This window comes from Sorex fumeus, unplaced genomic scaffold (genome assembly GCF_029834395.1).
Source record: "Sorex fumeus unplaced genomic scaffold, SorFum_2.1 ptg000063l, whole genome shotgun sequence".
NCBI lineage: Eukaryota > Metazoa > Chordata > Mammalia > Eulipotyphla > Soricidae > Sorex > Sorex fumeus.
Window position 1 is genome coordinate 24,961,162 of NW_026606120.1, and position 16,840 is coordinate 24,978,001.

At 51.3% G+C, this 16,840-nt stretch overlaps 1 pseudogene; it reads right to left on the bottom strand.

The window, feature by feature from the left end:
• The window catches only part of LOC130034957 (NUT family member 2G-like), an 89,090-nt pseudogene extending 72,995 nt beyond the window's left edge, over positions 1-16,095 (bottom strand).
• Positions 16,096-16,840: the final 745 nt, after the last annotated feature.

The following is a 16,840-nucleotide window of genomic DNA, read 5'->3' on the forward strand; positions in this document are numbered from 1 at the left end:
TGTCTATTGGCCAGCTGCATGGACCTTGAAGAAGAACAGAGCTGTTCTCTGTCCTGGGTCTGGTTGTGTGTTCCCATAGGTTTGGGAGGGGTAGTAACCAGGAGCTGAATCTTCGGTACATACACAGAACCACAAACATCTGCTCTGTGCTATGTCCCACTTGAGACCCACTATGGATTAGGTTGGCTTTACCTACCTGACTGTGTCTCCATTTAGTTAGAGCCAAAGTTCCCTCTGTGGATGAGCAGAGCTGACACCATTGGAGTGTGGAAGTCAGCTGGGTAGTCCTGTGGGCATAGGTCAGCTTGTGGAAGCAAGAGTTTGGTCACCGACTGTGTGGGGAGGAATTTCCAGGTGGTGACTGGGAAGGTGGGATGTTTCATCCCTCATGGTCAGAACATAGGACATCCTGCACGCATGGTCTCCCATTGACCAATGATTTTGTGCAATTTGAGAACAGGTGAGTACCAAGAAGGAAGTGAGGGGCTGGAGCTATACCACAGTGGGTAGGGCGTTTTCCTTACACGTGGCCAAGACGGGTTCGATTCCCAGCATTCCATATGGTCCCCTGAGCACCGCCAGGAGTAATTCCTGAGTGCAGAGCCAGGGGTAATCCCTGTGCATTGCCGGGTGTGACCCAAAAAGCAAATAAAAATAAAAATAAAAATAAAAAAGAAGGAAGTGAAAGAAAGGAGTGGTGCTAGAGCAGTTTGGTCATAAGGCGGGTCAAGAGCCAAGACGGAGCCAGGGCTCTCTGCATGTGCCCAAGGTAGGTCAGGATTGTCTAGCCTCATGGGGGCCTCCAGTCCTCCGTGATCCCTTCCTCCAATAGTGGGCGTGTGCTGAGTTGTGATTAAAACTGCTGCTGTACTCCAGAGAGAAGGGCTGACAGAAAGGGAGAGTCATGTGGGGTGGTGCAGACAAGGCAGTGCTGGGGGTCAGATGATGGTGTAGAGGCGCAAGCTGCCATATGCAGAAGATAATGACTGTCACCTTCCCTCCTGCAGCAAGTCTCATGCCCCTGCAGATTACTGGGTGTTTGGGGGAAGTACGCCGCTCTACCAGGACACCCAATACGCCAGGAGGGTGACTGTGAGCTGCATTATCATCCATCCAGACTTTAAGAAGCTCCACCATTTTGCAACGGTGTTACAACTGCACCAACCTGTGAACTTCAGCTCCTATATCATTCCTGTCTGCCTTCCAACCCCTGGCATGGAGCTGCCCCTTGGCACATCTTGTTGGATAACTGGCTGGGGAAAGCTCACCGAGAACAGTGAGTGGCTATGGTGTGGGTGTGGGTGGGAGATGGGGAATGGGATTCTAGCTCATCAAAATCTCTAATTAGCATGGAGGCCAGTGGACCTTGTCCCTCTGTGCCTTATTTCCAGAGAGCTGGACTCTTCTAGTTCCTCTTGTGAAATATGTGTCCTTCTGAAAGCTTCAAATTTACTCAAGTTGAAGACACTGAAATTCTGGGGTCCTTTGGTTTTTGGAGTCAGGAATCTGGATCTCAAAGTTTCTCTGGTTTGGGTGTCCAAATTTAACTGATAAATTAATTGATTTAGGGTTTCTCAAAAATGCTGTTTAGGTGGCCTGAGAACTCCTCTCAGTGATGTATGACCTACCTGCTCAGTTTGAGGGTGCAGTGTTGTTAGGTCCTGCAGGCCACCCCACTGATGCTGGGGAAACCACTGGGCCACATCTGGTTGTGCTCAAGGGCCTGTAAGGCTTTATCTTGATGCTCAGGGAACATGTCATGCTAGAGATATGACTGGCAATGATTTTGTGAGAAGCATGTATTCTCACTTCTGTTATCTTCTAGCCCCTTGGTTCTAATATTAAAATGTGATGTAAATCACACATGACTTTGTCAATTGAATTTGTCTGAGTGTTTCTCTGTCTACTGTGAAATACCTTAATTTTTCCATGGCCATAGACGGAACACGTAAAGTAAAGTAAAGACCCTCCCATTGTTCAAGATTTGCTCGAGCGGGCCCAGTAACGTCTCCATTGGAGACTTTGTTGTTACTGTGTTTGGCATATTCGAATACGTCACGGGGAGCTTGCCAGGCTCTGCCGTGCGGATGAGATACTCTCGGTAGCTTGCCGGGCTCTCCGAGAGGGGTGGAGGAATCGAACTCGGGTCGGCCATGTTGGCTGCGTGCAAGGCAAACGCCCTACCACTGTGCTATCGCTCCAGAAGGAATACGTAAAAGTAACAAAAAAGCTCTTGAAGAACCTCGGGGAAGAACGATCATGGCCTGAAATTATCTCAGCTCCATCACCCAAGTTTTGTTCTTCTCCTAACCTGTGTCTCCTATCTGCCTCTTGGATTTGTTAGGTGAATGGAGATATAGGGTGAATACAGGGCAAAACTTTGTGGAGGTTTTCAGTTAAATGAGAAATATAAACATTGAGTATAAACGTGAACTTGTTCAGAGAAGTATGTTTATACTTTAGTGAAATGATGATGGCATACTGATTAGGGAAAAGGAAATATTTATTTGCCTTTTACATTTTTTTAATTTTTATAAAGTTGTTCACAATAATTTATTGCATTAAATATTCCAACACCAATCCCACCTCCATACACCTTCCCACCACCATTATTTTGAATTTTCCCTTCTTTCTTTCTTTCTTTCTTTCTTTCTTTCTTTCTTTCTTTCTTTCTGTCTTCTTTCTTTCTTCCTTCCTTCCTTCTTTCTTTCTTTCTTTCTTTCTTTCTTTCTTTTGTCTGTCTGTCTTTTTTTCTTTCTTTCTTACAATTTTTTTCTTTTTGGGTCATACCCAGCAATGCTCAGGGGGATGCTCCAGGCTCTGCACTCAGGAATTATTCCTGGCGATGCTCAGTGGACCATATGGGATGCTGGGAATCGAACGTGGGTCAGCCGCGTGAAAGACAAATCCCTTCCAGCCCCCAAATGCCTTTATTTCTTTTTTTTTTATTAGTAAATCACCTTGAAGTACAGTTATAAACTTACAAATTTTTGTGCTTGGGTTTAAGTTATACAATGATCAAGAACTCATCCCTCCACCAGTGCCCAATTTTCACGACCACGGGTCCCAGTATCCCTCCCATCCCCCCGTCCCCGGCCCACCCTGCCTCTGTAGCAGGGCATTCCCTTTTGTTCTCTCTCTCTCCTTTTGGGTGCTGTGGTTTGCCAGAGAGGCATTGAGTGGCAATTATATTTGGTCTATAGTCTACTTTCAGCATGCTTTTCCTATCCTGGGAGGATCCTCTTAACACCCTTTATTTGGTGCTCATTTCTTAATGTGAGCTTTCTTTCCCCCTAGCACTTGTGGCTGGCCTCCATGTCATGGAGCAAAATTCCTGGTACTAATCTCGGCCACTCTTGGATGTTAGTCTCCTATATTGTTACTTTATGTTGCCAAGATGAATGGAATATTTCTGTGTCTATCCATCACATTCTGAATCATTTTGCTTAAAATGATACTTTCCATGTAGAACCACTTGTATGTAAATTGCATGATTCATCTTTTCTAACAGCTACATAGTACAACATTGTGTAGATGTACAAAAGTTTCTTAAACCAATCATCTGTTCTTGGGCATTCATGTTTCTTCCAGTTTCTGGCTACAGAACAGAAGGGACAGTGTGGGCATGTGGGGGTGCTGGGTGGGACAGAGAATGACTCCTACTCCTCTCAGCAGAAGATACTTGAGCTCTGTGGCTCCCTCAGAGCGTTCTCACCCTCCCTCATCCTCCATCACCCAGTATTCATGTCCTCTTGTCCCTGAAGCCTCACATGAAGGGGGCAGGGAGGCCATCGCACTTGCTGGGACCCCGCTTCTGGGGCGCGCCTCCTTGACCCATGCAGCCCGGCTTATCTGAGTTCCCAGGCTTAGTCACCGTCTCCCCATAGAGTCTCCTTCCCCGAACCTACCCAGAAAAGTCCTTTCTGTTTGCCCAGGGTCCTTGCTCACCTCCTTACCTGAACCCTCCCTAAACTCCCTGGTCCCTGACAGAAACCTCCAGAGGTCCATTTGCCCTCACCTGTGTGGGGGTGAGTCCTTCCTCCTTCTCCAGCTCCTCAGCCAGGGCCAGGAGATCCAGCTGGGACTCCTGGGAGAGCAGGTGCTCCAGGAAGCTGGGATGAAGGATCGCCTCAACCTGGGAGAGGGAAGCAGGGGTGAGGGTCCTCGTAGGGAACAGAAGGGAATGAGGAAGCAAACACACCTTTCCCCAGCACAGTGCACGGGCTTAGACGGCTGCACAGGCTTGGACGGCTGCACAGTCTCACACGGACACAAGCCGGGAATGCTCACACACACACACACACACACACACACACACACACACAGCGACACATACACACCCGCACTCACAAAGGCACACGGACTATATACCTACTCTCACAGAGTAGCACATGTGAGCACACATGGATTCAAGCACACACCTGATACAAATGATACACTCTCTTCCACCTCTAGGTACGTGTACATGATTCTGCACGTGTCTGCACAGAGCCCACACAGTACACACAGATGTAGACACACAGAGATGTTCACACATCGACCAAACTCAGAAAGGCACAAACAAGGGCCACTGCTTGTACACAGAGAGACACACGTGCACACGTGCACACAAAAACAAGCAAAAACATGCAAACACAGGTGTGCATACACACACAGAGCTCAAAGCAAAGACTGCATGTCACTGCCAAGGCCTCACTGCCAAGGCCTGGACAAGAGCAGCCCTGGTGCGGGCATGCCCTGGGCCCGCACCCTCACTTTGGTGACAAAGGCCTCCTGGGAGCACAGCTCGTCCACGTAGCTCAGGAACCCCTACTCAGAGCAGGTCCCGGCCTCCTTCTGCTGCTCCTTCCTGCCCGCTGCCCATTGGTCTTGGGGCACCCCCCAGACTGTGTCGGGGACCTTCAGCAGCTCCTCCATGATGTCCATGTACTCCTGCACGGCCTCAGGGGGGATCTCTAGCAGCGTTGGTTTCCGGGGACTGCTGCGTTTCATGTGTTTCGGGGTGAGCTTCCTGGGCACAGAGGCTGTCCGTATTAGGGACACAGGCTGAGGAGGAAGAAAGAAGAGAAGGACGTGAGGGGACTCCGCATCCATGCCCTCAGACACACAGCACTGAGCACAGATTTGGGAACGGGTTCCAGTGGGCTGGGTCAGGGCCCTAGAGTCCCGTGGCTGCGTGAGGGACGAGGGGATCCTCAATGGGGGAGGGGCCAGCATGTCCCCATGGTCTCTGAGCTCTAGTCATAAGTGAATCTTATGCCCTGAGCAGCGTGGGGTATGCAGCGAGAGGGAGAAACCCGGGGACAGGGGGCCACTAAGCACAGGCCTTGGGGTCCCCGGGAGAGTGTAGACTCGCTGCAGGGCCAGGACCCCTAGATCCTTCCCAGGGCCTGTGGTCTTGAGCTGGGGAGCAGGGTCAGTACCTGGCTGCTGGGCCGGCGGTGGGCCTGGAGCCTCCTGAAGCTCAGGCCTGGGCAGGGTGCGGGGCGGCAGGCCTTGCACCCCATTTGGCTTCTGCACCTCCATGTCTTCTTCGTTCTCAAACTCCTTGAACCTGGTGTGGGGAGCACAGGCCTCGCTGAGTCGAGTTGCCCGGGTCCAAGCAGAGTGCCAGGATAAGGCAGAGACAGGGGATGCTCATGGCCCAGCCCCCAGGAGGGTGGAGAATGGGGTGGACACAGACCCCAGCAATCCCAGCCATCTCCCACATTGGCCCTGGAGGGTCACAGCAGATCAGGAACTCTGACCCTCAGGCTGTAGTCAGGAGACCCAGAGCGGGGTGGGGAGACGCCTCCCGACTCCCCGAGGGACAAGCTTCCCCAGGCGAAGTGCCTCCCTGGGCTGCCAAGGCCCTCCCAACCCTCCTCTCCCCTAGCCATCTGGGAGCAGCCCCTGCAGCCATCCTTTGGTCTCTTGTGCCCCTTCCTCCTCCTCTCGGCCACGGAAGGCTGGAACTTTCTCTTGGGGGGGGCCGGGAGGGGCCCTGCTGATCCACAGTCAAGGCTGAGCCCCTACACACCCTGGGGTGCACCCTGGGCAGGGGGTCTTCTCAGCAGTGCCCTGCCTTGGTCCCCCACACAGAGGACGCTTCCTGGAAGGGTCAGTAGACTTGAAGGCCCTTGTGGGAGTGGATGGGAGCTCGGCATCCCCCTGACCTCCAGGCAGGTGGGGGCCAGTTTCGGGTCCAGTGTCAGGGCCAGGGCTCGTGGGTAAGCCCCAGAGCAGCAGGCTATTGTAAGAGGCTTGGAGGAAGGCCAGGCTGGTCAGCTCCTCTTTCTCCTCACTGGAGCCCTCTGCTGCCCCAACCTTCCCCAGGCCAGGAGGGGCCTCTCCCAGCATGCGGGGAGCCCTGCTGTCCAGAGTGGGGGCAGTGAGGCTGGGACAGGGGGCCGGCCCTGCCTGCAGGGGTGGGGACTTCAGGCTCCCCAGAGAGGGGGCAGAGGCTCCAGGTGCCTTCACAGTGGCCTCTGCCCGCTTACGCACAAACACAAGCAGAAATATGCAAACACAGGTGTGCACTTACACACAGCGCTCAAAGCAAAGACCGCACATCACTGCCAAGCCCTGGACAGAAGCAGCCCTGCACCCTCCGACCCCACAGCAGCACCCAAACCCCCACCTTGGTGACAAAGGCCTGTGGGAGCACAGCTCATCCATATAGCTCAGGAATCCTGGCTCAGGGCATGTGCCAGCCTCCTCCTGCTGCTCCTCCCTGTCCGCTGCCCGTCGGCCGATGGGCTCCCTGCAGACTGAATCTGGGGCCTTTCGCAGCTCGTCCATGATGTCCATGTACTCTTGCACGGCCTCAGGAGGGATCTCTTTGGGGGCCTTGTTCTTGGGCGGCTGCTGAGGTTTGTGTGTCTTGGGGCGGACTGCCAGAGCCCGGGGTCTGGCCTTCTTGGGGACACAGGCTGAGGAGGAAGGAAGAAGAGAAGGATGTGAGGGGACCCTGCGTCCATGCCCTCAGACACACAGCACTGAGCACAGAGCTGTGGACGGGTCCCTGTGGGCTGGATCAGGGCCCTAGAATCCAGTGGCTGCGTGAGGGATGAGGTGGCCCTCAACGGGAGGAGGGACCAACTGTGTCCCCAGGGTCTCCGACCCCACTTCAAAGGTGAGTCTGAAGCCTCAGGCAGCGTGGGGTGTGCTAGGAGAGGGAGAAACCCGTGGACAGGGGGCCGCTGAGCACTGGTCTGGGGGTCATCGGGAGAGTGAAGGCTCCTAGCAGGTCAAGACCCACGAGGGCCTTTCCAGGTCCTGTGGCCCTTAGCTGGGAGCAGGGTCCGTACCTGTCTGCTGGTCTGGCGGTGGGCCTGGAGCCCCCTGAGGCCCAGGCCTGGGTGGGGCGGGGAGTGGCAGGCCGTGCACCCCATTCGTCCACTGCAGTTTCTGTACCTCCATCTCCTCCTCCCCCTCAAACTCCATGAACCTGGTGTGGGGAACACAGGCCCTGATGAGTCGGGTTGAACGGGACTGAGCAGGATGTGTAAGGGACAGGCGATGCTCATGGCCCAGTCCCCAGGAGGGTAGAGAATGGGGTGGACACGGACCCCAGCACCCCCAGCGATCCCCCACATTGGCCCTGGAGGGTCACAGCAGGTCAGGGACTGTGACCCTCAGACTGTGGTCAGGAGCCCCAGAGTGGGCTGGGGAAAAGTGTCCCGGCTCCGGGAGGAACAAGTTTCTGCAGGGGAAGGGCCTCCCGGAGCTGCCAAGCCCTCCCTGCCTCTCGGCCATCTGGGTGCAGCCCCTGAAGCTCGGGCCTGCAGCCACCCTGACCCACACTTGTTGGAGTACAAGGAGCTTAGGTTTATCAGGTTGCACCCATCACAGTGCTCCCGAGTCACTCCCATTACTTTGCCTGTCTGTAACCTCGTCTATGCTCTCTTCCCCCACCAATTTGTAAGGTCTCATCCTGCTTAGACACTGAAGCTGTACTGTAAGTTAATATTGTCTTTCTCCTCTCCTTATGTCTTTTGAGCAGTTTACTTTAATGCAATGTCCTTTTGTATAGGTACAGGAAGACAATTAATTAATATTATGCTTTATAACTTAGGATTTAATTGTCTTTGGATATTATTTACTCCTGGGCATCTGTCTTCTCAACTTAAGCCTCGGTTGCCCTCACTTCCTAGCACTCCAAGGGCAGGGTCCCGACGTGGGACTGGATGGAACCAGGGCAAGCCGGTAAGTTATGTGCTACCCTGGCACCACGATGGGCCAGGCCAAGGTGACATGATTCTTAACTATAAGTTAAGAGTTTGATCATAGGCAAATGCTGTCATGATCCAAAAGTAACGACGAGACTAGGACCCTGCTGCTAGGAATAGGAAAGGTATCTGGCCTGAGCACGACAGTCTGAGATTGAGATGGCCCTGGGAGAGTAATTCTATAAGCTCAAGGTATTTCTTACTGTGTCCATACAAAATGATTAATATTATGTGTGCTTATGTTGGTTGGACCAGGAGAGGAGAAACACGTCCTAGAAGCAGTTTTCCTATGTGTCCTGACTAGCTTGGATGAGACTGAACTTTCTCCCCTCCAAACTGCCTTCAGTAAATGATTTCAGTATAATGAAGCAGCTTCCCTTTTCCACAGAAACCTAGCTGGTCTTGGATATGCAGATCTCAGGTGCTAGCTAGGACTGATCTTTGGGATGTAGATTTCCAGCTCTGGCCAGGCTGGTCTTTGGGATGCAAATCCAAGTGCTTGTAAAGGTGAGGCCAGGATTCCTGGCCTGCTGATGTAAAGAAACAATGTGGATGTAAAGAAACAATGTATGGTTTGCCCCCTCAATGTTCTTTCTGTAACTCCTTTTGATGACAACACTATATTGCGACCTTTGGAGGTACTATGATCTATATAAGGGAGATTTCAGGGCTCTCTGGGGGTCACGGGCATCAGAGAACCTGGGAAGATGGGGCTGAGGACAGAGGCTGAGGGAACAAAGGCGCACATGCTTGAGGATCCCTGAGGCCTCCATGACATACATCTCTTCCATGTAATAAACGGCTGCTAAGACCAACCAGCTTGGCCTCGTTTCCTTCCTTCGCCTGACCATCGCCATCGACCTCCGTGGAGTGGGGAAACGGCCTGACCGCCGGCCTTTTTATTTTTTGTGTGTTTACACAACTGGCGTTCCTGGGCCGGCACGAGCCTCCAACCGGTGCACAACTAAAGGTAAGAACAGCGCTTGGTACACCCCCACTCTAGCAAAGTTCAGTGGGAGAACTTAGATTTTGTGGTGCGGTGAATTAAACTGCTAGCTGTACTCCTCCACTAAGATGGGACAAAAACAGAGTCGCGTGAATTCCTCTAAAAATTCTTCACGCCAAACTGATCGTGGCCATTTTTTTATTGAATAGATTAAGCATTTTGCAAATAGAACTGGACATAGTGTTTCTCGGGACCAACTCCGGTCCTGCCTAAAAACTGCTTATAAATTTCATCCCTGGTTTCCAGATAAGGGTACTTTGGCGCCTGAGGTTTGGGAAAAGGTTAAAGGTAATGTCTTCAGGGAATTTAAGGAAGGGGCTCAAATCCCTAAACAATTCTGGGTAACTTGGGAAATTGTCTATTCCGTTCTTAAGGCTTTGGAAGATAGCTCCGAGGAGGAGGATGTTAGATATACTATGGAAGGCTTTCCTCAGGAGCTAAACAGAGAGGATTTTAAGATTAAGGATGAAATTAAGAAAGTTCCCACTACTGAGAGAGCCTTACCCTCGGCTCCTCCCATACCTAAGCCTAGAAAGAAGCCTGATGCGCAATGTTTGACTGCTCCTGTACCCAAGCCCCGAAAGCAGCTCAAGGCATTTACAGTACAAACACGTTCTCAGAGCAAAAATCTCTCTGCCACTGATGAATTAACGTTCCCTACTGATATCAAGCCAGAGAGACCCCCACCTCCTCTGTCTGACTCCACTTCTAGTGCGTCAGAGGAAAGTGATGCATATGATGAGCCAGCTACCACTTCCTCAGATTCTGAGTCTGAGAGCGGCTTGGTACAGGAGGCTTCTCATAGGAGCCGCCGCTCCTCAGCCAAGAGGCCTCCAGGCCGCTCGGGACACGCTCCCGATAGAAGCTTACAGCTGAAACCTCTCGACTGTAAGTGGTCAATCCCACCCAGACCCCATGAGCTCCGTCTCTTTTTTCCCATCCAGCTGGAGGAGAATCAGTCTCCGTCTTATGAAGGGTGAAGAATGGATTCACTCAGTAATTTCAAAAAGGCCTGTGCCCTTTACAGACCTACATCTTCCTACTGTAAGGAGTATCTTACAGGCTGGAATAAAAAGGCTCACTGGCTACCTCAAGATTTTCATGTGGTTGCTAAGACGTGCTTAAGCCCTTCTCAGTACATCCAGTGGAGGATGTGGTTCAGTGATGAGGCCAAGGCAAAACTTCAGAGCCTAGGCCATGCTGGACGGAAATTTTCAGGGATTAAATTGACTTATGAGATGTTAATAGGTGAAGGGAAATGGCACGACCCTAAGAAGCAAGTCACCTTGCCTCGTGCTGTTTTTGCTCATGTCCGTGACGCCGCCCTGTGGGCCTGGGAGAGGATTGATGCAGATGCTGAATTCAAGGGAAGCTATACAAAGATTATTCAGGGTGCCACAGAGCCTTATGCAGACTTCATAGGAAGGTTGATGGAAGCCATTGAAAGACAGGTTAAGGGTAAGGAAGCGCAGGAGATTTTGTCCAAACAATTGACTTTTGAAAATGCTACTGAGGATTGCCAGGCCATTCTGCACCCCATTACGGAGAAGGAGGACATAATGGGGTACTTGAAGGCATGTCGGAATGTTGGTTCTGTCAAACATCAGGCACGTATTAATGCTGTCGAGGCCTATGCCATACAGAGGCGTATTCAGGCCAAATGTTTTAATTGTGGGAAGTCAGGCCACCTCCGTAAGGATTACAGGGCACCTCCCAAACGTGCAATTGTGAGACGACCACCTGGACCTTGTCCACTATGCCATAATGGAAACCATTGGGCCAGAGATTGCCCCTCCAATCTTGGCGTAGCTGGTGACCCCATTTCGGGAAACTTGTAGTGGGGCCAGCCCCAGGCCCCGCAAAATCAGGGGACATTCCCAGCTGCAGCCCTTCTCCCCAGTGTGGAGCTTCAGAGCTCCAGTCAGTAGATTCACTGCTACCAGCCACAGCAGGGAGTGCCGCCTTGAAGATTCCCTGCTCTGATACAGTCACCATTTCTCTCACCCAGAGTCCCTGCAGATTAAATTCTGGTGCAACGGGACAAGATTGGAACCCCCAGGTAGAAAGGGAGTTTGCTCAAGCAAACGTTACAAGCAGCACATCAGGTTTTCATGGTTGTCTGGAAGGGAAGGAAAAGGCATCTCCGATCCCTGACTCTGTTCCTCAAGGAGCGTATCTAGAGGCTCACCGACAAACGGTTGAGTTCAGGGAACAAGCTATCCCGTGTATGGGACATGCGGAGCTGAGTTCTGCACCTAACGTGCATCAGGTTTTGAGCCAGGAAAAAAGTGAGAAACTTTGGAATCAAAGCGTTGTGTCTATGGTGAATTTGCGCTTGCAAACCGAGCAGAACTTTGTGTAAAAGGGCTCAGCTTCCCTGAGAGACCTCAGTCAGGTCAGAGGTGGAGAAAGCCTTCTCTAGTTTCTAGTCTTGATTCCCAAGAATATCTGCCAGGAGCTCAGTCTGGACAACCGACTCTCAGGTTTTTTAACAGAACCAATGGTGAAGTGCTAGTTCCAAGGAAGGTTATTCAAAGATTCAGGCTGGTACAGTTTTACTTTTGGGAAAGTGAACTTCTACTTCTAGTTTGTGAGATGCCACCTCTGGGAAAACGGCTTCAGGGCCAATGGGTACGTGGTTATTCTCCCACTCAGCCATTGCTTATTGACCCAGGAGGCACAGAGACGCCTCATTCCTGGGTGCTCACCCACTGAGCCATCACAGATGCTGAGTCTGGTGAGGGACAGAAGGCATTGTCGCTAGGATACTTCTGCATGTTCATGTGTGTGTGTGTGTATGGTTATGAAGCAGGTTATTTTTGATATCAGGAAAGAGCTTCCAATGAAGGCTATAACTTGCCACATTGGTTTTTTTCACTGGCCCATGTACCAGGGCCTACTAATATCATCTCAGATTCAGTTTATGTTGGTCTCTTCCCTGGTATTGTGACTGAGTTTCTAAGTACATCATCAAATGCTATATAGCTCAACAATTGCTTCAGCAGCAACAGGCTCTTTTACAAAAGGGCTCTGAACTTGTTTTTATTACTGATATCAGATCTCATTCTGGTCCTCCCGGACCTATGAATCGGGCACATTTAATAATAAATAAATAAATAAATAAGGAGGAATGCCCCATTTGACTCCTATTCTTTGACATTGTTTTCTTTAAAATTTTTTGAATTTACCTCAAGGGGAGTCATACAGCAGCTGAAAAGCATTTTCAGGAAGATACACAGTCTCAGAAAATTATTAACTTTCTCCTAATTTGATTAAAAATTGACAAAGACAGGGTAGCAGGGAGACACCTCATTCAAGGAAAAGGCTATATTTTTCTTTCAACAGATAACTCCACTAAGAAACTTTGGGTCCCATTGCATTTCATCAGGAGCCGAATTCATCTACCTGCATTAACTTTCAGACCTTTGCAGTCTTACAACTCTCTAAATTCCAGCTCCAAGCCATCGCCAAGCTGATTTCACCTCGAATTCACAAGGAAATCAGAGGAGCCAGCATCAGAAGGCCTGAAGCAATGGCCTTTAACATATCATGAGATCAAATTAAGAGTATTCCTTATACCCTTCGCTTATAGGTTGTGGGTTGACAATGCCTGGACCCCATATTTTGGATTAACAATTCTTTAATTTTACCCTCTCCTTGGAATTCACAGGTGCCTCATCTCCTGAAGGAGGAAGGAAAAACTTTTAATAGGAACACCTTTTAATTTCTCTCTAGGATAACTCTTTCTCCCGGAGTTTCCCCCTGCCTCTTTCTCTACCCCCAGACATGGAGATGAACCAAACCCCAATGCTCAAAGCCTCTGATAACTTTTTAAAAGTGTTTTTTCCACACATAAGCTAGGTTTCACATCTATGACTGCCGTGAACCTGAACAGAGAATGGCTGCATTCCCCTGCTGAAGAGCTCCTGACAGAAGTTGTGATGCTCCTGTTCCAGTGCTCCCTGCTTGATCCAGTGCTTCCTGAAGTTCATAGGACTCTTTAACAGTTGTTTCTCTGGGACTCATTGCTGTGACTACTACTGCTGCTGTTGCAAAAACAACTCTTCAAATTGTGATCTGCACACCTCATTTCTTCAAAAAGCAACTAAATGACTCTGATTATCCTTGAACAGTGCAGGACTATTGGACACTTTACAACAAGCACTGCTCTGGGTTCAGGGGCGGACTGAAGTTTTACTACTACTACATATGTGACTGTTTTGTGATTGGAATTGTTCCTTTGTCTATTTAAAATTTTTGTGTTTTTGTAAACAGAAAAGGGTGAGATGTTGGAGTACACGGAGCTTAGGTTTATCAGGTTGCACCCATCACAATGCTCCCGAGTCACTCCCATTACTTTGCCTGTCTGTAACCTCGTCTATGCTCTCTTCCCCCACCAATTTGTAAGGTCTCATCCTGCTTAGACACTGAAGCTGTACTGTAAGTTAATATTGTCTTTCTCCTCTCCTTATGTCTTTTGAGCAGTTTACTTTAATGCAATGTCCTTTTGTATAGATACAGGAAGACAATTAATTAACATTATGCTTTATAACTTAGGATTTAATTGTCTTTGGATATTATTCACTCCTGGGCATCTGTCTTCTCAACTTAAACCTCAGTTGCCCTCACTTCCTAGCACAAGGGCAGGGTCCCGACGTGGGACTTGATGGAACCAGGGCAAGCCGGTAAGTTATGTGCTAACCTGGCATCGCGATGGGCCAGGCCAAGGTGCCACGATTCTTAACTATAAGTTAAGAGTTTGATCATAGGCAAATGCTGTCATGATCCAAAAGTAACGACGAGACTAGGACCCTGCTGCTAGGAATAGGAAAGATATCTGGCCTGAGCACGACAGTCTGAGATTGAGATGGCCCTGGGAGAGCAATTCTATAAGCTCAAGGTATTTCTTACTGTGTCCATACAAAATGATTAATATTATGTGTGCTTATGTTGGTTGGACCAGGAGAGGAGAAACACGTCCTAGAAGCAGTTTTCCTATGTGTCCTGACTAGCTTGGATGAGACTGAACTTTCTCCCCTCCAAACTGCCTTCTGTAAATGATTTCAGTATAATGAAGCAGCTTCCCTTTTCCACAGAAACCTAGCTGGTCTTGGATATGCCGATCTCAGGTACTAGCCAGGACTGATCTTTGGGATGTAGATTTCCAGCTCTGGCCAGGCTGGTCTTTGGGATGTAAATCCAAGTGCTTGTAAAGGTGAGGCCAGGATTCCTGGCCTGCTGATGTAAAGAAACAATGTGGATGTAAAGAAACAATGTATGGTTTGCCCCCTCAATGTTCTTTCTGTAACTCCTTTTGATGACATCACTATATTGCGCCCTTTGGAGGTACTATGATCTATATAAGGTAGATTTCAGGGCTCTCTGGGGGACACGTGCATCAGAGAACCTGGGAAGATGGGGCTGAGGACAGGTTGAGAGAACAAAGGCGCACATGCTTGAGGATCCCTGAGGCCTCCATGACATACATCTCTTCCATGTAATAAACGGCTGCTAAGACCAGCCAGCTTGGCCTCGTTTCCTTCCTTCGCCTGACCATCGCCATCGATCTCCGTGGAGTGGGGAAACGGCCTGACCGCCGGCCTTTTTATTTTTGTGTGTTTACACACCCACTCTCTGCCCAGGCCTGACTCAATTGGCCGCCATGTCGTAGTAGATCATGAGGTCAAAGTTGCTCTTGCCCTGCCATTCCTGCAGGGCCCGGCGCAGGCCTTCCTCCAGGCTCATGGTGGGCTTCAGGCGGGCCAGGGTTCGCAGCACCGGGCTGCAAGAACAGGCTCGGTCAGGGTCTGCGTCTGCCGGGAGCCCCCGCCGCCCCACACCCGTGCCTTGATCCCCAATGTCGGCCTGGTCTCCCCTCCCAGAGTGGACTCTGCCTCCTATACCCCAGTCCAGTGGCCGTGCTGGCATCCACTCTTAGCTCTGGGGATCCGTCATAAGACGCCAAGGCCAAGCAGTCATAGCCTGTCTGAATCCTGGTACATCTGTGCTGTGTCTGGTCTTCGGAACGGAATGTCTGTCCTTCAGACCACAGGTCGGGACCAACCCTGATCAGGGGACTGAGGTGAGGCTTAGGGCATGGCTGGTCGCTACGGGCCTTTGAGCCGGAACCCCAGGATGGCATTCCTGAGTACAGCCAGTGAGTGGGGCTGTGCTGAGGTGCTGGGCAGTGTGGTCACCGGTCCTACAGGCCATGATGCACTGAGGGTGATTCCTGTATGTGCTATCCCTGGGCACAGGGTCCTCATCCTTCCTCCAGCTCTCCCATGGACCCTACCCTGGGTGTCACCCCAGTCCCCTCCTGGGAAGCTCCCATTAGCTCCAGGACCCCCGAGGGACTCACATGAAGAAGCAGGAAAGGGCCTCAGTGTCCGGAGTCTGAGGAACATACCTCCGGGTCAGGGCCTTGAAGAGCTGCCAAGGCCGGAAGATCTCGTAGACGCTATTGGAGCTGCTGGAGCTTTCAGGGGGTGCCTGGCTCCGGGTGGCCGCCGGACCACTGTCCCCACAAACCTAATGGGTCAGTGTCCCACTGCTGGATGGGAGGATGATGGGGGCCACCTGGGTCATTGGCAGTGGAGCCTGAGGACGATGGTCTTCCTTCCCAGCCTGGGTGACAGTAGTAGCTGGGATGGGCATAATTGTCTCTGGCCCAGAGGACACCAAGTAGAGGGGTGCAGGATGCCCGGCCACCGCAGTAGGAGCTTCTGCGGCCCCCCAGTTGAGTGGAGCCTGTGTCAGGATGACAGGCTGGTTCTGGGATGACTCCACAAGCCCCACTTCAGGACTGACCTGGATGATGACCTTGCAAGGTCCAGGGTTGTGGGGGCCAGGACCGGCAGCTCCTGCCACCACGGGCATCATGGGGAAAGGTGACAGCACCAGAGGAATGCCAGGCGCGCTGGCCGAGGTCACCAGAGGGGGCATCTGGATCGGCTCCCAGGGTGGTGGCTGGGGGAGGCCCTGGATTGAGAAAGGGCAAGACCCTGAAAGCAGTTCCGGAGACCCCAAGGTTCATGGTCATCTCTGGGAGCACCACGGAAGACTCTGTGGAGAGGAGGGAGGGGGAATGAGAGGGGGATGGTGCAGGGAGCAGTGGTGCCTCATTGGCTCAACCATCTCTAGATCAGGCCCTTTGATGGGAATGAGGCGGCATGCCCTGTCTCAGCCCTGAGTCCCTGACACAGGCCATCCTTCCCCTCCAACTGGGTTATGCTTTGTGGAGATCCTAAGGCCAGGGTCCTTGTGTCCTGGGATGGCCTCTATGCTGATCACACTGACCTCTCGCACCCTGCCCTCCAGCCTCTTTGGAGCTTCCCAACATGTACCTGGACACACTGGTATGTCGGCAAGAGACTCTGCAGGGTCAGTCACAGAGACTGGACCAGCCGCACCACAGGTGCTCAGCACCTACAGGGTCCCATGACAACAGAGTCTAAAGGACAGACTGTCTACTCAGGCTGTAGGCTCATCAGGGCCTCCTGCTTCACTAACTAAGAAGGCAAACACCTCTGAGAATGTGTCCTTCCCAGGAAGTGCCCGGGACCCAGACAGGAGCACAATACCCACTGCCTAGCCTGTGCACAGTAAACCCACAGTCAACCCT